A 24,282-nucleotide genomic window follows, 5' to 3' on the forward strand; every position below is an offset into this window, starting at 1 on the left:
TTTCCAATAGGCTTAAATTAATTGGCCTCAGTTTTGTATGTTATTTTACTACAATATCACAGGTGTCACACTCAAGAGAGCATCTGGCCTGCCACATAATTTAATTTGGCCTGCCACATCATTTCAGATGGCTTGCGAAAGTTTGGGAATAAGACGACACTTCATCTTTCTTGCTCAATTTATTTCAATTTTGACAGAAGAACATGTAGTGCATTACACTATATATAGTTCTTAACTGGATATTGTTTTATTATTTCATTAAATTAACTACAACCATTATTTGATGTATCAAACTATAAATGTTTTGGTCATTGTAACACATATTGAAATAATTTATACAATAGCTGCTTGTCTCATTGACTTTTGATGTTGAAGCAGGTTTTCCATTAGTTGTAATGTAATAATATCAAATGAAGGGGCAATTGTTTACTGTCATGAGGAGATTACACTCCACATTTATATGCTAATATTATATATATTTTGCAGTTACAAGCAGCCCTCTGAGTGCAGCCGTAAATGTGGCCCACCATGAAAATTAGTTTGACACCCCTGAGTTTTATCTATGCATATCTTGACCTTGATTTAATTGTTTTTAGTGTGCTTTAGGGTTTGGACATCCTTGGTGTAATAAGAAAATATGTGAATGAAAAATAAACTACCGGTGCACAATCACAATGGCTGCTCACTTTCAGTTGGCTACAAACAATGTTCTCTTAAAGGTGCCCCATTGCACACTGCTCGCACATCCTCTGTGCACAGCAAATCAAAATAAAATCCAACGAAAACTGTAAACAAAATAAACACACAACAATGTATTCTGTACGATTTTGCAAAAATAAATGTGATCTCTGAAAGGGGTACAAATTATTTCCAAAGCAGGACCCCTACCTATACATACAATTTTAGTACATAGCCCATAAAAAACAAGATTTTTAAAATGTTCATTGTAAGTGGGCCAAATTACCTACTGTTTATTAGTGGTTCTCAAACTTTTTCCCCAAATAGGCCTACCACCTCAGAAAACACTTGGCTCTCCAAGTACCACTGTAATGACCAACATTAAAATACAGTAGCGTAGTGGGCCTAAGTACTCATTAAAACAAGTCAGAGGTTTTATTTAGCAAGTCTATTTGATATTTTTGGCCTCTGTAACATTACACACAATGATAATGAAAAATAGTAACACTGTTTTAAAAATTGCTTGCATTTACATAATGTCACATCCGGCTAATTAAATATGTGTGGTGGTCAAGCCAACATCTGTTCTCAGTGGGTACTCGACGCCATTTAGCCTTTCTCAAAGAAAAATGCCCTACGCATGCGTTGTTTTCGGCTGTACGAACCGTTCAAATCGCGAAAATGATAAAAGTTTCTTCAGAGTTCCTCAAGAAGTAATCAAGAAAGGCAGAAGAGTGCAAGATTTTATGAAAGACTACGACGACACGAAAAGTAGCACGCACTCCAGTACAAGGGAGCTGAGTCGAAGAACGCGCAAGTGTGCAGTGATCACTTCGTTAAAGGTTTGTTTGTTTGATATATTTTTAAAGTTTATTATTTCCCATTTAAGTATTTTCTTGACAATATTTGTATTTTATTTTGTGTCGGAGTTCTTAAAACACATTTTTGCTACAAGTGTTTCAAAAAGCACCAACTCGGCGAGACTAAATAAACGAAAGCAAATGTGAGCAAAACCTCTAAGAGTTGAGCTTTTACCAAAGGCAGCAAACATAAATGAAGCTTTCAGCACATACACAATGTTGACATCTGTAGTTGTATTTTGAAAGCGCGTGCAAAAACAATAAATCAACAAACATAGCAGAAGGCACAAAGTTAAATCATGAGCAAAAATGGTGCATATTTATTCCTTGACCCAGGCACACACAAAGAAGTTGTAGACCTTCATGCTTTTCCAATTTTTCATCTGTTTTGTTTTGTAGAATGATGTCTGGAGCACATGATAGTTCGAAATGTCTGGGAACTCAATCGATAGATTAACCGTGATATCACTCAAAAATGGATAGATGGATGGATAATCTTCTCTGATAAAGTATAGGGATGTATTCCACTGCACAGTGAGATTTCTTGCTCGTATCTGCTTTTTGCAGGAAGATCTAGGCCCCTTGTGTACTCAGAGAGTTTGTGTGCTGCTTGCTGCACAACAGCCATCTTGGCTTGGTTCATCCCCGCTGTATTTCACTTCCGGGAAGAACTCCTGTGACGGAATACACGCAATGGGAAAATAAAACACTGTACTCTAATCAAGTGTTTATTTGGCGAACCACTAGATGAAGGCTGCGTACCACTAGTGGTACACGTACCACAGTTTAAGAATCCCTGACCTATATTAAAATATAATCTAATAGGCAGGACTGCTGTCATTTGATTACAACAATAAGACATTTAACTTGTTATTGATGTCAGGTTTTGGACAGGTGTGCATGTCTGATGTTGCTCACATGTGGTCCACTCAATGCTCAGGGAGTTTGTGCCTTTGCTCAGACACATGAACATTTTGGGGGAACATTGGCTGCAAACATTGTGAGTGTTTTGCCTCAGGTTACACATCAGGGTGTATTTTTTTTAAATAAAAAGGCTGTGACTCATCTTTAGAGGCATTTTGTCTCTCTCTTTCTCTCTCTCTCTCACTCTGTCTCTCTGTGCCCTGGAACATGGTGGCCTGTTGCTGTCCACCAGAATAAAATGTGCTGTTGTGTGAGTGTTTGTTTTTTGGACTACGTCAGCAGAGCGCCTTTATCATTTGTCTCATCGTTTCCCTTTTTTTTTTACTGCCGACACGCCGCTTCACACCTTCCAAACGTTTGTCCATTTTGTCTTTAACAGGGTGTTCTTTCAGGGTTCACCGTGGTTATGGCTTTAGGGGAAAAAAAATTCTTGAGTCTGTTTGTCTTAGACCTGATGACCCTGTAGTGTCTTCCTGAGGGCAGCAGTTCAAACGGGTCAGAGTGAGAGCTGTCCTTCATAATGTAAATGTAAAGCTAATAAGACTAATAATATTATGGCAAAATTACCGTATTTTTCGGAGTATAAGTCGCACCGGAGTATAAGTCGCATCTGCCGAAAATGCATAATAAAAAATAAAAAATAAAACATATATAAGTCGCACTGGAGCCCGGCCAAACTATGAAAAAAACTGTGACTTATAGTCCGAAAAATACGGTAACTGACATACAGCTTTTTTAAATATAGTTTCTATCCGCCACATTGCGCTTAAAATATTGAGGTTTTATTATTTTGGGGGGAGGTATTTTAAAAAAAATATTATTTTTTTAAATGTCCTAAATTGAGAAATTTCAAGCACAAACATGGCTAAATAAACTAAACATACAGTAGTATTGGCCACTAGAGGAGACCAAATCAATTAGAGCGTGGCCACTGATATACCTCAGCCTCAGGCAGAATTACTATATTGGATTAAAAAGGGTGTTATTTCATGTCTATAGGGCTCTCATAATGTTGAAAATAATACACAGAAGGTTGGAAACCGTTTTTTATGCTCTACCTATGAAAATATCCATCCATTTTCTACCGCTTGTCCCTTTAGATTCATAATTAATGATTCCTACTTTACGAAATTTGATTTGGCGATAAACGAGGGACAACTGTATGTAACTTCTTAGCATACCTGGGCTGGTTTTAGCGCGTGCTTTTTGTAAATTTGGGATACAGTGTGCTGGTCTACCACCATTAATTTATTATAATTTCACATAGGAGTTCAATGTTTGTTTGGGCTGATTATTATTAAAATAGATTTAAAATAATAATGTAATTGTAGAAAAAGGCAGAAATAAATAGAATACAATTGTCCACCTCCCTAAAGATATACTTTATTATGACGCCATCCTATCTAATCTGTTCCACATACTGTATGTCCGTGCTCAAGTCCTCTTTTTTATGTTCTGGTTTCAGGCCCCTGTCTCACTTATTTGTGGCTTTTATTAGCTGTGGGGCATTAAGCCATCGCCTCCGACCATCTGCCCTACGTCTTTTTTTTTTGTTGATTTTCACCCTCGCCCTTTTTTGACGGCTTTTGCCTTGCTTTGTTGTTAGATTACCCGTTTAATTCCTAACGTGCGGACCTCCTCCTTCCTTGTTGCAATGCGTTCTCGGCGGAGTCCCAGGAGGCTCCGACAGAGGCATCTACTTGCTATTTAAAGAGATGTGCGTGCCTGAAAGTACAGGCGGTCTAGAAACAGGAAGTGGCGGCGTGCGGCGTCAGTCAACATGCAGCCGCTTCCTAGCCCAGCAAAAAAAGCTGCATGCTTATCAGAGTTATACGCCCCACCTCTCTGCGGCCTGCCTTGCCCCCCAAAATCTCAGAAGGGTGCACATACGCCGCATGCTTGCCCCCTCACGAAAACCACCACAATGTCCTATCTCTTTGCCTCCCCCCACCCTTCCGCCTTCTCTCGCTGCCAGTGCAGCATGCCTGAGTAGCTGCCTGGAGATGAAGGAGCTAATTAATTTGATTTAGGCAGTGGAAAAAGCAGCCGTCCGTCCCCTGTCCCCTACCTCCCCCTCCCACATTATTTTCCACCTATCCTTCCCAGTCTCCTTTGGCAACGCTTACACAAGTGCTTTAATGCAGACTGATGTGGTCACATAAACATGCTCAGTGTGTTCCTGCGTCTGTCATTTGACACCCCACCTGAGGTTTGTTAGAGGCCCGCGTCATCTGGAGAGAGGCCTCGTTTACAAAAAAGTGTCTAATGAGAGGCTCTCCATGTTGTCTGTGCAGGTCGGGCCAGCATCATGACGCCTCGAGTGACGGCTAAAAAAAAGGTGAGAATTTGCATTTTTAACAATAGAGACTCGAGCTGTCCTGCCTTGTCTTTGGGTATGAATTGATGAAGCCTGCTTGGATGTGAGGCGAAACGTCTTCCTTCCAAGACAGTCTCAACAGTCCTGTTGTCATCCATTAAGTGCGCTGAAAACATTTGGATTATAGGGAATTATTTGACTAGTTGAGTACAACTGAAGGTGCACTGCATTTTGCTGTGTTTCTCAGGGTGAGTGCACTTATTAGCTCAAAAAATGCAGGAGTCTCCAAACTTTTTGACTCGTTGGCCACATTGGCTTAAAATAATTTGGCGGGGGGTAGCTTGAACACATGTGTTGTACTTAACTTTGAGTGTTTATTTCATGCGTTACTAGTGCTCAATATGGCCACCACCGGCAGCACGGACAACATCAAGACGATATGAGAATTCCTCCCAAAGGCGCCCCAGGATTTGTTGAGGAGTCGCCATTTCGAGGGTAAATAAACACGCGGTCTTCCTAAAATTGAACGGCGCCGAAACAATTACATCACCACAACGGTGAAATTATTAAAAACAATAAAACTTGGATAAGTCCTGTATCAAATGACCATTGATTCAGTCTATTACAATGCTTTAGAACTGAATAAATGCATGATGATTTTGGCGTACTCTTTTTGAATCACCCTATATATATGTATATGTATGTATGAATGTATATATATGTATATGTGTATATATGTGTGTGAATGTGTGTGTATATATATATATATATATATATATATATATATATATATATATATATATATATATGTATATGTATACATATATGCATCATTTTTGTTGTCTTCTCCCCCTCTTGACCCCACTATCCCCCCGCCCCCCATCTTAAATCTTTTTCCTTCTCTTTCTATGCCCTCCTTCTCTGGTGTGGCTGTGCCAAACACTAAATATATCCATACATCCATATATCCATATATCCAAAGTCAAATACAAAAAGGGCAACATGAGAAGTATCCCAGACTTCTCCTTTGTAAAGTGAATCTGTACAGCATACATGCGCATTTATATCAACAATATGATTTGTCTGAGCGTTTAGACCTGGTGGGTCAGATCTCTCAGAAGTTTGGGGATCCCTGTACCAATGGTTTGAATGTATTTAAACACATGCAAACTGACACTAACCATGGCTGAACAGTTTTAAGAAAAAATATAAGTGAAAAATTTCTGGCAAAATGCTACAGAAATTCAATTTGCAATTTATAGGTTTTATTCATATAAATTCATAATACTAATAAAAATGATGAGTGAAGGATGTCATGTTACTGTCAATGAACATATTCTTATCTCAAGTTGAAACCCATTAAAACAGTGTAAAATAATCTACTTTCAAAAATATTTGGATTTATGTGTACAATGCCTGTTTGCTTACACCGTCCTTGGCCGCTTGTTGTAGCCTTATTGACGTTCATCTGTTTGGATTTAAGTTTAAGTTTAGGCCTCGTACTGTTGCCATTTTACGCTGTCACCATTAAAACTTTTTGCATGTACTGTACAGTTAAACTTTACTGTAATACAACCCAAGTGATGATTGTTACTAGCACACTTACTACATCGGCTGCAGCGCACAAGCTTGCTTTTTCCTGATACCACTTTTGATTGGAGAACAGGCCAAAGACGTGAGGCTCCACAATTGTGATTCAAAGACAGGGGAGAAAAAAAAATCTCTACCTATTGCGATTAGGTTACAGCAGTAATTAAAACCTTAATGTCGATTAATTGTGCAGCAATGTGTTTTACCACCTATCCCCCGCATACAACACTGTCCTTTCAATCATTCCAAAAATACTCTGCAATTTAGCCTCCAACAAATCACAGGAGTTAGAAATATTCGGGTCACAGAAGGTCACCAGAATGCCATTTGTGCCATTTGTTTACAACTGAATAGAATGCTAGCGTGGGGGATTCTGACTGTTTTGGAATGGTGGTAGTCGATTCACAGCAATCGTTCTGCCACACAATACCTCAATGCTAACGAGGGGAAGTCACACTTCAACGATTGTCGTTGGCTTTGACAGTAGGATTGCTCGTTTGCATTAAAACAGTTGTTTTTCTCACTACGATAGGGTGAAACCATCTTTGCCCGGGCACACCCTCTTGGTTTTGGAGTATAAATATTTGGGGTTTTGGCACCAGCCGCTAGACTAGATCTGACCAATCTAAGTCTATGAGCACGAACTGATGAACCCTACTAGGATGAGTTTATTAAGGATCCCCATTAGTCTACACCGCAGTGGAGACTATTCTTCCTGGGGTCCAGGCAAAAAACATCACATAATCACAAAACAAAAGATTACAATGCAGTACAACATGATCAATAATACAATTTTGTAGTACAAAAATAGCAACAAAAAAAAACAATAACTTGGAGTTTACATAATAATGTTCATACCAAAACTAAAAAAGAGCAATATAAAAAATATATATATATTTTTTGCAAAAATACATAAATCAAAGAACCAATGGCCTACAATATACCCATTATTGTACCAAAGACAAACAATATTCTAACCGACGAATTAGTACCATAATGAATAAAATATGACATAAAGTACATACGAAATCAAGATAATGTCAATATAAAAATGATAACCAGAAACAAGAATGAATTTAAGCAAAAAATAAGTCAAAAGAAGATAAATTAATGTCATGAGTCATGACATTAGAATAATCTCTTTCTGCAATACTTCTCCTCTCAGTCTATTCTGAAAACCCACTCTGCTGGTCATTGATACCAGATATTGTGGAAGTCGATTCCAGTGATTGCCCTATACATAAGTCTTTTTCAAAACAACAGTTTTGGGTTTAAGGTGGGTGAGAGCACCTCTCAGGGCTAGCCTGGTACCATAGTTGTGACTGTCACTAGCAACAGCTGACAATGCAAATAAGCAGGTTTATGGTATGTATAGATGTTTTTAAAAACGTCTTCTAAGACAAACCACACAGTCCAGTTGCGATCGATTTAATGCCCTGAGATTTTCCACCACTGGCAGTAACGACAATATCAAGCAAACAAGAAATCCAGTCATAGAGAAGTTTCTTAAGTGCAAAAATTATGACTAAAGTGGTGAAGTTGTGTCTTAATTTGCACTTTAATTTTATTAACTGTTTAGTTAAGAAACATATATTATTAATAATTACTATTAATTAAGTTATACTTCATTTATTTTAGCACTGTTAAGCTGTAAGTAGGTTTGATATATATTTATTGAATACGGTTAAAATCAAGTACAAGATAACTAGTTCAGTGTTTATATTTGAGTGGGCCTCGGGTACCTCGGTCGTGGTAAAGTTTGGCCCAAGGTCCAAAAGTGTTAAGAATCCACGTCTTATACGAAAAGATTTATTGCAACTTCGGACACACTTTATCAGAGTCTGGCCTCTATTTCTATGGCACAACTATTAATTAATGAGTTGAAGGTGTTTCAGTCAACCAGGGAAAAAAAGAGTGTTCGGGGGAAAGGCAAGACTGCTTACCTTGTCCTCTGTACACACTTAAATTTTTTTGTAATTTTCTTGCGTCTAAATTACCGTAATCCAGTGTGCAATTGCACTCGGAGTGTACCTTCAATGTGCTAAAAATTCAGTTCTGTCTGCTGCATGTTCCACAACATGGCCAACCACCACATGTTGGAGCAGGAGCAAATGGATGTGGAGAAAAATGAGTCTCTCTGTAGTGACGGTCGGTAGTAAACCTAATTTAAATAGGGCGGTCCGCACTCTTTTGCACTCGTTATCAATCAGTTTTAAGTGCAACACGGCCACTAATAGTACGTGCAATTGTTTTTTATGTAAGTGTTTAGCGCTTATTATTTGGGACCTTAGTAGATCGGGTCCTAAGTGTTTGTACAAATATGCACCAATTGACATGTAGCTTTAGCTTTCCACTTTTTCCAGTTGTTGTGGAGGCTGGATTTATGTAAGACCTCCTCAACCAGTGTAATGCAGTGTTGGTGCATGGGCCAAGGATGAACACATCCTGCACATGTTTTCATTTGACTTTAGTTGACACAGCAAGATAGGGATTGTTTTTTATTACAAAAATCCTCTAAAATGGGACCTTCTAATGGCTAAAAAACATAAGACCTGGCAAAAAATTGAATCACCAGTCTTGGAGAATGTTTATTCAGTTATGTAATTTTGTAGAAAAATATGACATAACAGACATGACACTACACTATCGTCATTTCAAATGACAATTTTCTGAAATTGAAATACTAAAATAAATCAAGAAAATAAATTGTGGTAGTCAGTAACAGTTTAATTTTTGGATAAAGCAGAGTAAAAAAAAATAGAATCAAGCAATCGGGAGGAAAAACCTATGGAACTATGAAAAACAAACAAACAAAAACACAACAACACACCACTAATACTTTGTTGCACCACCTCTGGCTTTTTAAACAGTTTGCATTTTCTGAGGCATGCAGGTTCGAGTCTTGTCATGGACCATTTTCTTCAATTTCCACCACACATTTGCTATTGAATTGAGATCCGGACTATTTGCAGGCCATGACATTGACCTTACGTGTTTATTCAAAGAAAGTTTTTACAGTTCTTGGTTTATAGCAAAAAGTATTATCATTAAAAAAAAAATCATCGTCCCCAAACGTCCTTTTGACTGATGGAATAAGAAAAGTGTCTACAATGTCTCAATGTAATGTAAACTTGTGTATTCATTGAAGATGAAATGACAGCCAATTATCACCCCAGTTACATTATTCGACATGCAGCCCCTTATCATCAATTATTGTAGAAATGTGCATGTTTTCTTTAAGCGGTAGTCTAGGTGTTAATGGTAACTTTTGTTTACGTTTTGTTGTATTGAAATCCCATTCCCTTTAGGCGGTTTCTTACAGTTTCCAGTTTCTGGGCATTTGTTATTAATTTGTTTTGCTGTGCCTTTTCTATTTTCAAGACATATTTCTTTAAGTTTTCTATCTTGACACTTAAGGTTTTTTTTGGTCAACCAGTATGCTTGCTTTTTGCAACCTTTCATGTTATTTGTACTTGGTCCAAATTTTAGTCACAGCCGACTGTGAAAAATCAACATCTTTTGCAACATTGCGTGAAGATTTACCTTCTTGAAGAAGTCTGATAATCCTCTTGTTTCATTTGACATCTCCCGTGTTGGAGCCATGATTCATGTCAATCATAAAAAGAGACTATACACTCGGTTGGCCAGTGAATGTCTTTTAGTGTGTACCCAATACTTGCATTGGTCCTTAAAGTAATGCATGCTTGAGTATGAGTTCTTCTCTTGGCTCCAAGGTTGTTTTTGAGTTGACACATTCCTGAGGCCATTTTTGCAGTGAATTGTTCAGGAGCCGCAAGCGAGCTCTGACTCTGTCAGACATCGGAAACAGCATGCGGGCGTTTGCAGTTAAAAATCGTCAACGCCGCAAACTGCACAGATGCAGTCGACTGCCACATCCCTGCATTTTCGTGGCGCGGGACACAAAACAACACACACACGTCCGCCTCTTCTTTTGTAAAGCCGGCGACTCCTCTTTGAGAAACCTCTGACATTCGAGTCCCTTCAAAGTTTGTGGACTTCCCACTTTGAAGTGTGTCCAAGTCAGCTGCAGAGCTGGTTAGTCATCCTTCCTCTGGAGTTCAGCGAGGATGTGTGTTGACACTCCAGTGCACTTTGAAGGTAGGGTCTGACACGTTTTCATCAATGCCGTCTACAGTATTCAGAGGGAGAAAAAAAACATGCTCGCCATTTATAATTGTTGTTTTCGAAAAATTTGATAAGAGGCACAATGACACGGTTGTCAGTTATTATGTGACCGGAAAACCTACTCAGTTGTTCGGCGTTTTTACGAGTGGCAAGCACAAAGTACATTTAATTTGTCAACATGACAACAGTCAGGAGTCACACGGATTAAATAGCAGTATTGACAACCATGCAGCAGAAATCTCAGCTACAGAAAGCTTTATTCATTTGTTAATAATGAGCTAAAGCAGGGGTGTCAAACTCATTTTAGATCAGGGGCCACATGGAGAAAAATCTAGTGTGCCGGACTGGTACTTCAGATTGTTTTCTTTGTTTAAAAATAAAACAAGCACATTCTGAAAATGTAAAAATGATAATGTTGTTGTTGTTGTTTTTTACACTTACATGTTGCGGTTAATAGTATTCTATCTTTATTTGTCGTTATTTATACTTTCTGAATAAATTATATGAAAATGTTCATCAGTCAACTCATCTGTGTTAATTTTAAATTTATCAAGATAAAAAAATAATATCAACATTTAAATTACAGGATGTTATTTATGTAGTTTGCTCATTTTCATGTGTTTTTTTTTTTTTTTTTACATATGTAGCATCATCTACAAAGATACAAAGAATTGCTATTTGGACATCTAGTGGACACATTTAAAACAGCAGTTTATTTCATAAAAAAATGTTGGCAAATTTTTATACTTGGCAAACTCATCCCGTGGGCCGGATAAAACCTGTTCGCGGGCCTGATTCGGACCGCGGGCCGTACGTTTGACACCCATGAGCTAAAGCATGTTAGCTTACTGGAGTAAAAGGTACAAAATATTAGGAACTCCTCTTAGTGGAAGTCAGTGCAGTCAAAGTACTAACACTGGGCAAGGTGTGTTTCCACAGTGCTATTTTTATGTTATCTCTCCAGCCTTGATTCTCTCTCTCTGGCTGTACACCGGCCTTTGTGAGTGTGGCGGGTTTGCCCTCCAAAGTGCCCTTGTCGTTATATGTGACCTCATGTGATTATTAATACACCACTTTTTGTTACGATCCGCTGCCCGGATCATAGTTTGTTTATGTTTGAGTCACGTGTTTTCAGCACCTTGAGTTTCGTTTGTTTCTGTTGCCATGTCGACCGATTACATTCACCTGCCTCTGGTTAGTGTTCGGGACGCGCACCTGTTGCCCGGGCACTAATCAGAGGGCTATTTAGTCTTTCCCCTGGCCTCACTCGGTCTGGCTTCCTAGTTTGTTCCCACACAACTGATGACGACGTTTATTTCATGTTTCATGGGACGGCGTGGCGCAGTGGAAGAATGGCCGTGCACGACCCGAGGGTCCCTGGTTCAATCCCCACCTAGTACCAACCTCATCATGTCCGTTGTGTCCTGAGCAAGACACTTCACCCTTGCTCCTGATGGGTGCTGGTTAGCGCCTTGCATGGCAGCTCCCTCCATCAGTGTGTGAATGTGTGTGTGAATGGGTAAATGTGGAAGTAGTGTCAAAGCGCTTTGAGTACCTTGAAGGTAGAAAAGCGCTATACAAGTACAACCCATTTATCATTATTATTATCATTTATGTTCCTTAGCTGCTAGTTTTCACGCTAGGCTATTTTGGTTTACTACCTCCCACGCTAGCCCTTTTGTTTTGCCTTTTGTGCTACGTGTATGTCTTTTGTTTATTCATCGTATGATTTATATGTTAAATAAATCATATTCCTACCTGCAAGCTGTGTCCGAAGCCGTCTGCATCCCTGGGAGAACACACCCGCATCACGATGCGACCACGTCGTTACACTTTTTATGTACCATAAACGTGCAGAGCAGTCTTGCCCAAAGTTCGGCTCGGGCGCACTTGCAGCCTACAGCTCTTACTTTATTGGCCCACGACGTATTTAAAAAAGATCTCAACACCGCATGTGTTTGGAATGATCCAAACGCAAATAAAAAGCATATTGCAAGATGTTTTTCATATAAGAGATTTACATATATAAATAGGGCTGTAGAATTATTTAAAAAAAAATCAGATTAATCAGGTGATTACTTGCTTGCATAGTTAACATACACTTACGAAAAGACCCAACTATTTGTACACAACTGCAATTTTATTGTCAGAATGTCATCCAGGAACATTTTTGACACATTTGACTTGAAATTATGTCATTTATTTGCACAAAACCTGGCAACAGTTTTATAGAAAAAATGTTCAGGCTTTATTTTGGAGTAAAATTTGCCAACGAGCACACCAGTGTCCTCACTCATTTTTGTACTGACTTATGTATTGATCTGACCGTATAACGGTTAAGATAAAAGAGCTTGTACGGTCAAAAATAAATTGCATGATTAATCTTAGTGTAACATGTTGTCCCCGTGACTGCGTGGTTTCCCTCCGTCTTCCTCCCACCTCCAGTGACATGCACCTGGGAGTAGATTGATTGGCAACACCAAATTGGCCCTAGTGTGTGAATGTGGGTGTGAATGTTGTCTGTCTATCTGTGTTGGCCCTGCGATGAGGTGGCGACTTGTCCAGGGTGTACCCCGCCTTCCGCTCGAATGCAGCTGGGATAGGCTCTAGTGACCCTGAGAGGGACAAGCGGTAGAAAATGGATGGATGGATATTCTAAGTGTGTTCATTATTAATGCAATACTTTTTTGTGATTAACCACATGAGTTTACTCATTAATTTCGACATCCCTAATTGTAAAAGCATATTTACCTAAATAAAAAACAAACACAACAGACACCAAAACACATCCATTTAATTTGTTTGAATAAGCCTCTAAAGCAGTGGTTCTTAACCTGGGTTCGTTCGAACCCTAGGGGTTCGGTGAGTCGGGCTCAGGGGTTCGGTGGAGGTCAAAACACACCCGACTCATCGTGTAAATAAAAACTTCTCCCTATCGGCGTATTACGGATACGGCAACAGCAGAAGTCACACTGATTTGCAGGTGTGTAATTTTTGTTGGTTTTGTTCTTTGAACAAGGTGATGTTCATGCATGGTTCATGTTGTGCACCAGTAAAAAACATGGTAACACTTTAGTATGGGGGACATATTCACCATTAATTAGTTGATTATTAACATGCAAATTAGTAACATATTGGCTCTTAACTAGTCATTATTAAGTACTTGTTAATGCCTTATTCGGCATGGCCTTGTTATAACCCTAACACTGGCCCTAACCCTCTAACCCTAACCCTAACCAAATAACTCTAAATTAAGTCTTTGTTACTTAGAATATGTTCCCCTAGTGTCCAAAAAACTCTAAATTAAGTCTTTGTTACTTATAATATGTTCCCCATACTAAAGTGTTACCAAAAACATAACTTTGTCTTGAATTTGAAAAAAAACATTTTGTTTTTAACTAAAGAAGGGTTCGGTGAATGCGCATATGAAACTGGTGGGGTTCGGTACCTAAAACAAGGTTAAGAACCACTGCTCTAAAGTCATCCAGCAGCTAAAACATTTTAAAATTATTTTGCTGCAGATGATATGTCTAGTATTTTTATTTTGAAAGTCCATAAAGTGCATCTGGAAAGTAGTCACAGCGCTTCTCTTTGTCCATATTTTGTTATGTTACGGACTTATTACGGCCATGGTTGTCCTCAAAATTTTAACGATAATACCCCATAATGACAATGTGAAAAGGTTTTTTTTTTAAAAGAATATTAATGATAAAAAAATCACATGTACATAAGTATTCACAGCCTTTGCTCAATACTTTGTTGATGCACCTTTGGCAGCAATTGCAGCCTCAAGTCTTTTTGAGTACGATGCCACAAGCTTGGCACAACTATCTTTGGGCAGTCTTGCCCATCCTTCTTTTCCCATTCTTCTTTGCAGCACCTCTCAAGCTCCATCATGTTCGATGGGAAGCGGTGGTTTTCATGCAGGATGTATTCCTTAATCAGCTATTTCGATACAGGACAGTTCCCACACAGTACACATTAAGAGACGGGAAGTGTAACTGCCCATGGTCGTGCATAGGGATTGGTACCTTTCACATTTCAACTGCACAATTATGGCCAAAATAATAGTTAGGATGATGTTTTTATCAATATTGAAATCATAATGATTATTAATCATGATTATGAATTATGTTAGGTAAATCAGTGTTAGGGGAGAGGGATTGAACATGACGCCATTATGTAATTTTGTAATTAAATTGTCTAATAAAAAGGCTAGATAAATGCTATCTATATATTTAAAGACAAATATTTGTGTTTTTGTTCATTGTTAGTATCAACCTGTCTGTTTTTTTCTCATTGCAGTACATCATACCTTTAGCTCTATTTTTTCCATCTGAATACTTTTACCCGGCGACATAAAAAAATGTTTCATGGGTGGCTTGCGCGTCATCACTATGACACCCCCGCTTGACCTTGTCATACATTTGATCGCAGTGTATAATAAATGACAAAATACAAAAATATTGTTATTTAGTGTAACGTTTGATCTCATGTGAAAGACTCCTTCAATGCGCAGTTCCCTGGATTAATACGCATGAACAGATGCAGGGGGTGCAAGAATTTCAAAGGGGAGCACGTCTTGCCAGAATACTGGCAATAAATGTTGGCACTCAATGGAAAAGTATCTCCAGACTCAATTTAGCATGCTGGCTAGCTGTTAGTCTTGCTAGTGTAAGAAGACAAGCAGAGCATTCTTACGTCGAAGGGCGTAAGAATGAGTCTAAGATACTGTATTGGTCCCCGGACAGATTCATAAAGAGCTTGGGCAAAAATGTCATGTAGCAATAAACAATGCACTGCAAAACATTCACAAAACGCCATGTCACGTGAACTATTTAAAAAACAAAAATGTCATTCAAAAAAACCTACAAATAATGTAAAATGAAACATGGTGTTTACTTTTCAATATCAATTTAAAACACAAAGCCGTTTAGCCAATGAAGATAAAGTCGAAGAAACCAAGCTTTTTTCTTCTCCAACAACATCATGTGGATCAGTGCAACAGTTCAGCCAACAAAAATAAGAGTGATACCTCTCGCATTGAAAACGCAAGCGACAACTTAGCGACTGAGAAAGTTAGCAATTAAATAAAGGACGTGTGACCATCCCAGTAAACAAACAGCAAGACGTTATAAACAAGTTGTGTCAATGTTCCCTACACATCGTTTTACGGATTGCCTGCTACCTATTTCCTCTGCGAGTCAGAGCAGGTGAGTGAAGGAGCGGGCCAGTGACACAACGCTATGTTGCACTTTTTAAAAATTAAAACAAAATCCAATATTTTTCGCCTCCGCTGTATGCTTTTTGAGTGGGACAAATGAGTCTGTCTCCAATATTGTCCACACTTGTTGGCATCTAATAACAGCAGTGCGGTTGCACGCCGAGACATTACGGAAGTGAAGCGAGTGAAAGGAATTGAAACGAGCAATTGGCCGCACTAACCACGGGACACGTTTGTTAATGTTAATAATACTAATAATGTTAATCTGTGATTGAGTTTTGGGCTCATACACATTGGCCTCTGGCATGGACAGGTGCACGCTTCACAAGTCTGTTCTCGACCGCCGCGGTTTTGAAAGTGCTTGATTTGATATGCACCGCAGCCTGCGTATTTATAAATGTTCATATCCCCGGTGATCAATCTTATTTAATGGTGGCAGCCAAAATCGTGATCGTCATTAAAATGTAATTAATTGTGCAGCCCTAGAGCAGCATGGTGGTACAGGGGTTAGTACATGTGGCTCACAATACAAAGGTCCTGGGTTCGATCCTGGGCTTGGGATCTTTCTATGTAGAGTTTGCATGTTTGCGTGGGTCCCTCCGGGTACTCCGGCTTCCTCCCACCTCCAAAGACATGCACCTGGGTATAGGCTGATTGGCAACACCAAATTGGCTCTAGTGAATGAATGTGAGTGTGAATGTTGTCTGTCTGTGTTGGCTCTGCAATGAGGTGGCGACTTGTCCAGGGTGTACCCCGCGTTCCGCCCGTGTGCAGCTGTAGCTGTGATAGGCGCCTACCAAGTTGTAGAAAATGGATGGATGGATGGATGTGCAGCCCTAATATATCGCCATCTATTGTTTACACTTTTGTTAGACATTAACTGTCTGCCATTTTATTTTGCTGTACATGCTATGCTGTATTATTATTTATAAATTATCACAAACAGGTGAATAAAATGTGTTTTTTTTTCTGGGGAAAAACTGCTTATTTTTGTAGAGAAAATAAGCAAATGGGCGGGTTTTCCCACTAATTTTTTTTTTAAAACAAATCTGTGAGTACGCAGGTGGGGATTTACTGTATCGTTTGAAAACACACTGCTCAGCAGCGCCTTTAGTGGCCACAAAGGTGCTTACATATGTTTTTGTTGTTGTTTTTACAATATACTATATGTCGACATATATGTAACTCCCTTAATAATACTCTACCAAGTTTCTATTTACACTACAAAACTTAAATATCGACAAGCTTCACATTTCCCAAGACAAAGATGGCTTCCTGCTTGTGGCCGTTCAGACGTGTGTGTCTCGCTTGGTAGCACAGTGTGAAAAGCTGTGATCACGTTAGGGCAGAGAGCCATGAATAGGGACTGCTGAACAACGGGGGCACCTCTCAATGCAGAGCTGGTGGCGAGCATGCGCATAGATTCGCCCAGCACACACACCTACCAACCATTGTCTTTACCAGCTAGCGAACTTCCTACAAACTTATTTTTTTCTTTTGCTCTGTCTTTTCGCCTAACTGTAGTTCTTCTGCACGTGAAACCGTGCTGGAGTGAATGAAAAGCGTTCGGGGGCGGGGAGAGAACGAGGAGGGGAAAAAAAATAAGTTTGTCCTCCAACTCCCAAGAGCCGCCAGAGAGGTCACAAGAACAACACCCAATCCCGGAGCGGTTCCCATGGCGACCAGTGTGGTGGCGGACAATGAGGGTGAGGGAGAGAGAGTGATGAAAGAGAGTTAGAGGAAAGGGCAGGCGGCTGGCGTCAGGGTTCAGTTGGTGGATACGAAGGGGGTTTAGGGGGGATGCTTGTAAAGGACAGTAGCAAGTACCGTAACACCAGAACTGTTACGTTTCATTGTAGACTCGAATCCCACGATGCCGACAAGTGTACTATAGTGCAACCGTCATTAATGATACATTTGAATCACACAATATTCCAACACAGCAACCAGAAATGTCAATGGATACATAGATAGTAGCAGAGGTGATGGTGTAAAACAGGACTGAAACAAATACGTAGGACTGTGATTAAGTCATAAGCAAGGAAGAAAAATATAATGTATAATGGAGCAAAGCAAGGACAAGTTGGCCTAGGACGGCGCCACAAGGAGTGGAGAGGTGAAAAAAACATTTAAAAAATACCTGCGAGGTATCAAAAGGCTTCTGCACCAGAAGTTTAAAATTCAAAGGTTTAATATTTTTTTGTGTGGTCACACAATTTTCTAAATTAGATGCATTTCTCTTTTTGAATTGTGATTAATTGTAATAAATTGTACGTAATTACTTGCGTGCATAATTGAAATGAACTCTAAAAAGACCCCAGCATTTTGGCGCATCAGAATGTCATACAGTACATGAACGTTTAAAAAAAATGTTTTAATGTTTGGGACGGCGTGGTTCGGTTGGTAGAGCGGCCGTGCCAGCTGAACCTGAGGATTGCTGGTTCGATCCCCGGCATCCGCCATCCTAGACATGTCCGTTGTGTCCTTGAGCATGACACTTCACCCTTGCTCCTGTGTTTAGGGCCTTGCATGGAAGTTCCTGCCCTCAGCGTGTGAATGGGTGAATGTAGAAATAGTGTCAAAGCACTTTGAGTACCTTGAAGGTAGGAAAGCGCAATACAAGTATAACCCATTTAAATGTTTTACTTGAAGGCACGTCATTAATTTGCCTAAAAAGTATGTTGTAATAATTCTGCAATCATATTGCAAATAAGAAGGTACTGTACTAATGTACACCAATAGATAATGTACCAAACACATCCATAAGCATCACTTATGTCTGCATTTTCTCTTCCTATAACCAACAAACAAGCTTATTGAAATGTTCAGATGACCGAACAGCAGAGAGTTTTGTTTTATTTTTACTAATACACACATTAAAAGTGCAATTTCAATTATGATGATGTGCATTTCTAAGAAAAGAGAATAAAGATCATGTCAAGCAGAAAAATTGCTGTTTATTTCAATGATTTCTCCTAAAATACTCATTTAGGCTATAAAGTGTGTTTTATTTGATTTCTCAATTAATAGAACAAACTAATGATTACTGAAACAACTGATAGCTGCAGCCCTAGTTAACTTTGACAGCCCTCATATTTTTGATAAGAAAAGCTCAAAAATAAGTTTCAATATGTTTAAAACGTAGGTCTTTCTGCTATTATTTCGACATTTTCTCATGATATTGTGCCTTTGGGCTTTATTTCTTTCATTGTTGCTGGTGTTTTTTGGTATAATTTTATTTCTACACTGTGCAGAGGATCAATAGAAAAAATCAGCTGGCTGCATGGCCTTTATTGAAGACTCATGTTGGCAAAGACGGCAATCAGTGGAGAATGGAGATGGCGAAAGGAGAGACACTTTCGTTTCATTTATCTTGACTTCTTAATTGAATTCAACAGTGTTTCTTACCTTTTTATTTAAGTTACCGGAACTTGTATCTTTTTTGGCTCCATTGTGAGTTTTTTTGCAGTAAATAATGTAGAGATTTATGGGGTAACTGTGTCAGTTAGCAAATAACTATAGAGTCAGCTAATGATGACGTCATGGAGAGCGATGGAGCTGGGGGAAAATGACTTCTGGGAGTTAAGCGCAGGCAAACTGGCATGTTTTGCAATAAAGACACGTTACCAACACATGGACTTGCTCAGTGTATTAATAACAGGAAAAGACTGCTGAGTAACCAACATGTGATGGACTGGTGTAAACATACTGAGACCCTTATTTTGTTCAGTGCAGCCATTAAAGTGCAGCACTTTTATTTTGAAGGCCACAAGTGTCAATACAGGGCCAAATTCATGGCTGCTGTCTTTTCTTTATGTGAAACTTTCACAAAATCAGCGATCATCTTTATAAAGTCTCGCTTACACAAGTTTGTTATACGCACCTGTAACGGATGCCAGTTAGTGTAACTGTGTTTAAGTTGTGTCAGCTTTACTTCTCAATGCCTTAACAGCCGCGGGGACATTTGTGCTGACTTTTCTGAGTTGTAAGTGTAGAGCCCTATTTTCCTGTTTGTTCTTAAGTCTTTTTAGGGGATTGAAGTTATGTACATTTCTCTTATTTTTATTCTATATCAATCAATCAATCAAGCAATCTTTATTTATATAGCCCTAAATCACAAGTGTCTCAAAGGGCTGCACAAGCCACAACGACATCCTCGGTACAAAGCCCAAAATATCCAGTCTGCGGACACGCCCACCCCACGTATCTCATAGCTAAAGGGCTTGAGTCATGAATGAAGGCAGGCTCATTACTAATGGAGCGACGTAGCTCGTTCGGTTGAGCAGCAACTTAAGAGTTCCAGGTTTGATTGCCGCTTTCTCCCTCCTAGCCACTGCCGTTGTGTCCTTGGGGAGGACACCTGACCCACCTGCTTTTAGTGCCACCCACACTGGTTTAAATGTAGCCTAAAGATGTAGATAATGAGTTTCCCCATGTAAAGCGCTTTGAGTCTCTAGAGAAAAAGTGCTATTCAAATATAATTTTATTCACTTCGCTAATGAAGCAGATTTTGTATTGATGCCTTTTTGGCTGTGTGAAAATGTCAAGATGTTTATTTGTCATGGCAATTTAAAAAGTACAACAAAATGTTTTTATTGTCAACCCGTCCAAGAAAGACAAATACAATATGAAAGGGATAAACAGGACAGAAGGGCTGATGGGGCGCCACATGGGCGGTACCCCAGTAAAGATAGGAAAGAGAAAAACATGCGGGAGAAGGGAGAATACAAGCCACTCCCAAACTGTGCTCCTGTAGGGGTGGTGGGTAGTAGGGGCGGTGGAGCAGTGAGCAAAATATGATGTTTGGGTTAGGGCGAGTAGATACATTCCATTGCTTGTCTACTTATTCTATTTGTACATTCCTGGTCTTCAAATGTATCATAATTTTGCCTTGCAGAGCGGAAAGCTTCTCTGAGATTTATCCAGTTTGCGATTTAGTTTCGAAATCGCAACAGTTTGAGTGCCGACAGCCCTGTCCATCCCAGCTTCTGGGTACCTTGAACGGCTGCCCTCCTCTTCCGAATTTGTCGATTCACCAGGGCAACACTCAATCTAATCAGCAGATGCCCTGTTATCATCGTTTCAATTCGTTAGAAAAATCTTCCATGTCCGTAACAGAAACAATCGCAAAGGACACACGCCTCTCCACTTTTCCTACGCGTCCATCGTGTATCCACCAGCAAATATTCTCTCAGGACAGACGGGTAACCCAAACCACAGCTTCTCGTCAATAAAATGTTGTTAATTGCGTTGAAAGACAGGTCCATCCATTCCATGTTTAGCTTTGGAAAATATTGCGGAGAGAGGCTCCAAAAAAGTTGAAACAAGACGAGAAAAGATAAAGAAGCAAGGGAGAGAACGATGACGGGGAGGTAAGGGAAGTGTCAACCTTCATTGAGAGCATGCACGAAGAAGAAAATTAGGGAACATGGGTGTTTTACTAATACTTCTGAATGTCATTGAAATCCATGAAAAGAATAACTATTTAATTTTGATAAGTTTGCATCAATCCTGGCAGTACTAGTCATGTGTAAGCGTGTCGCCATAGTGATGTAGTGCACGTATGCACGCTACAACAGCATCTTCTTTGGGCTTGATGTAACTCTGTAGATGAAACTTTATTTACCTATTTTACCCACCCTGATGTTATTTATGACGTTAACAGGTTTGTTTAGTACACGTGTTTGTGAAGCAGTGACACGTAAGGATGAGCTTAGACAGCTTTTTGTGTGTGTGTGTGGGTGTGTGTGTGTGTGTGTGTGTGTGTGTGTGTGTGTGAGGGGGAGTGTGACAGCTGACAGTTGGATAATAGCTTTTACAAAAGTAAATCAAAACAACTGATAGACGCTACATAAAAAAAATATATATATATATATATATATATATATATATATTAAATAGTCACAGATGAAATGTATTCAACGTCTGTTAGTCCCAGGATGTACATATGCGTATTTTATGCGGTGCAGTCACACCCTCCTTCTTTTGCACACACGCATGAGACACAGCGGGTAAACGATGTGCATTTGGATTTTTAATATTTGATTCAGAGTGACATTATGGTCCTTTTATCGTCATCCAGGTGTCTCCAATAGAAGCAATCAGAACAGTTTATTAATAGATGGCTTTCTGGAAGTTTCTTTTATCATTTTAATACGTGTGGTGTACACTGCATCCAAACTTCAAGTCCAATATAATGTTTCACTTTGCCACGGCGCTGGATGTATTTATTTAGCGTAGAAGCCAAACTATTTAAGTCAATGAGAGAATACATGAGAAGGCCAGATCTGACTGGGAACGTCACGCATTTACGGCTTGCTTGAGGCAGAATGCGTCTCTTGGATGAAAGCGCGCAATTGTGCAGCTTTTGTCAAATAAGCAAATGAAAGTATAGGGCCCATAGTGCCTTGTGGTGTACGACTGTGTACTTATGGATTTGTGGTCACCGGTTCTAGCCCTGGACAGACTGGATGACCACACTGTTTGGCCGTATGGTACAAAAAATGATCAGGCAATATTTTTGGTCTAAAACCGGGGTGTGCAAAACCTGAGATATTACTGTACCCATAATTTGTGTTTTCATATCCATAGATCGGCTACAGGTGCACCTCACGGTACAGACCCTAAAAAGGAAAAAAATACAAGGAATAGTGAGTAGTCTCTGCTTCATCTCATATGTCCTCTGGTTACGTCTCAAAAGATACCGAACAAACTATTTGTCCTCAGTGAACCTGTCAAACATTTATTTCAAAGACAACGACACCACATCTCAATCTGCGCTCTGTCCACAGAAGTGTACTAGGGAACCCTGCTTGGCCTGTCGCACCCACTGTAGTCATCATAAAGGTGTTCTTCCACACCAAACTCATCTAAACAGGCCCTCATGGGCCTTGAGACAAAGAAGCCTTCCCGAAACTGTCCCCACAAAGTTGGACGCATACAGTTGTGCGACATCCCTTAAACAATGCAGGGGAGGTAAGGTGTTCTAAGGCGTGTTCGTTGAGCGCCTCCATTTTTTAAAACTTGATTCCTCCGCCATTAGCCTGCTGCCGCTTTGTCCTCTCCCTCTGTCTGTCTGTCTGCCTGCGCCCTCTCCCACTCCATTGCCATCGGTCCGTCCTTGTGAGTTGGCTGGGTTCCTGTTTGTTTTCAGCCATTTTGGGGACTTGCAGAGCTCGTAACAAACTGCTTAAATGGCGTCCTCTTGCTCACTCGCTTGCTCTCCCTCCCTCTCCCTATCACTGGGCTTTGTGTGTATAAAGTAGCATGTGTGTGTTTCTGCTTGTGTACGTGTAGAGGGTGGGTGTGGGTGGGGGGAGATTCACTTGCTGGAAAAGAAAAAATTGTGTGTGAGATATGAGGCAAGTTGGAGTGTGAGAATCGTTCCTCTTGCCCTCTGTCTTCACACACTGCTGCCCAGTTTGTGTGTGTGTGTGTGTGTGTGTGTGAGTGTGTGTGTGTGTGTGTGTGTGCGTGTGTGTGTGTGCTGCTTTTTCCTGCACTCTCTTTCTCTCTCTCTCTCTCTCTCTCCCTCTCTTTCCCCCCCTGTCTCTCTTTCTCTCACTTGCTCAGAGACGTGCATGCAGCGACCGAGGGGGGAGAGATAGAGAGAGAGAGGGAGCATTGGGGAGAGAACACATCGCAGCAGAGATGCAGCAGGAGGTTTTGCGAGGTACGTTCTCTTCTATGATCACCTTCCTGACACACGGCGAGGGCGAATAAGCGGAAGAGTGGCTGACTTGTGTCCCAAACTCTCCTCGCTTGCTTTTCCTGCTTTCTGTGCGTGAAGAGGAGCTGCTGATTTTGCCATGCGTGTGTCGGGGCGTGAGCGCTGGTGGGTGTGTGTGTATTTATGTGGCGCATGTTTGTGGACGCTGATTCAAGTGTGTGTGTGTGTCTGTGTGTGCGCGCGCTGGTTTTCTATTCTACATGCGTGAGCCAGAAGTGAGGCCTTCGTCTCCCTCATCCTCGCCTCTGTCGCACTTCTTTTTTCCTCGACTTGCTCGGAGGCGCCGTTGAAACTTTTAGATTTGTGCGAGTGTGTATGTCGTCCGGCCGGGATTGACAGGTCAAAACGGCCGTTAAAGGTGAAGCTAACAGAACGGGACCCCCTCCACATTGTAACACCTCTGTGCATGGAGTGGTCCTGTGGCTTGTTTGGGTTGTGGACCGCCCCGTGTGTGCATGAATATGTGTGTGTTTGTGTGTTTGTGTCGTCCATTTTAGCAGCCTGTTGTTGTGCTGGAGCAGCAGAGGGCATAAGGATGTCGCCATGCCTCTTGTTGCTGCTTCACGACGCTCAGTTTTTTCCAAAACAGCCCAGTATTTGCTGCCAACGACTCAGCATTCCTGGTTTTATGCATGCCAGGCTAACGCCCCCTTACTGTATAGAAAATGTATTCCACATTGCGCCCGGGTTAGAATTCATAGGTCAGCTGGGAGATGTTGTTTGGACTTTTTAAGTTTTTTGTTTTGGCCGCACAGGAACAGCCTGAACACTCAAGCTGTTGAGACTTGACTTTGGGCGTCCAAGTACCACTTGT

At 40.3% G+C, this 24,282-nt stretch overlaps 1 protein-coding gene across 5 annotated transcripts in view; it reads left to right on the top strand.

Moving 5' to 3' along the window:
* Nucleotides 1-24,282, top strand: part of zbtb4 (zinc finger and BTB domain containing 4) — a 36,854-nt gene that overhangs the window by 1,554 nt on the left and 11,018 nt on the right. The window contains exons 2-5 of one of the 5 annotated variants that reach the window (XR_009815198.1): nucleotides 4,757-4,800; nucleotides 5,173-5,274; nucleotides 22,331-22,389; nucleotides 22,531-23,019. The gene's annotated coding sequence lies outside the window, so the exon portion shown is untranslated. Of the gene's footprint in view, nucleotides 1-4,756; nucleotides 4,801-5,172; nucleotides 5,275-5,761; nucleotides 6,158-22,330; nucleotides 22,390-22,530; nucleotides 23,020-23,173; nucleotides 23,412-23,433; nucleotides 23,574-24,282 lie in introns of those variants that run through there. The other 4 variants (XR_009815197.1, XM_061959291.1, XM_061959290.2 and 1 more) reach the window with 4 other exon arrangements.

Source organism: Nerophis lumbriciformis, linkage group LG05 (assembly GCF_033978685.3).
Source record: "Nerophis lumbriciformis linkage group LG05, RoL_Nlum_v2.1, whole genome shotgun sequence".
NCBI lineage: Eukaryota > Metazoa > Chordata > Actinopteri > Syngnathiformes > Syngnathidae > Nerophis > Nerophis lumbriciformis.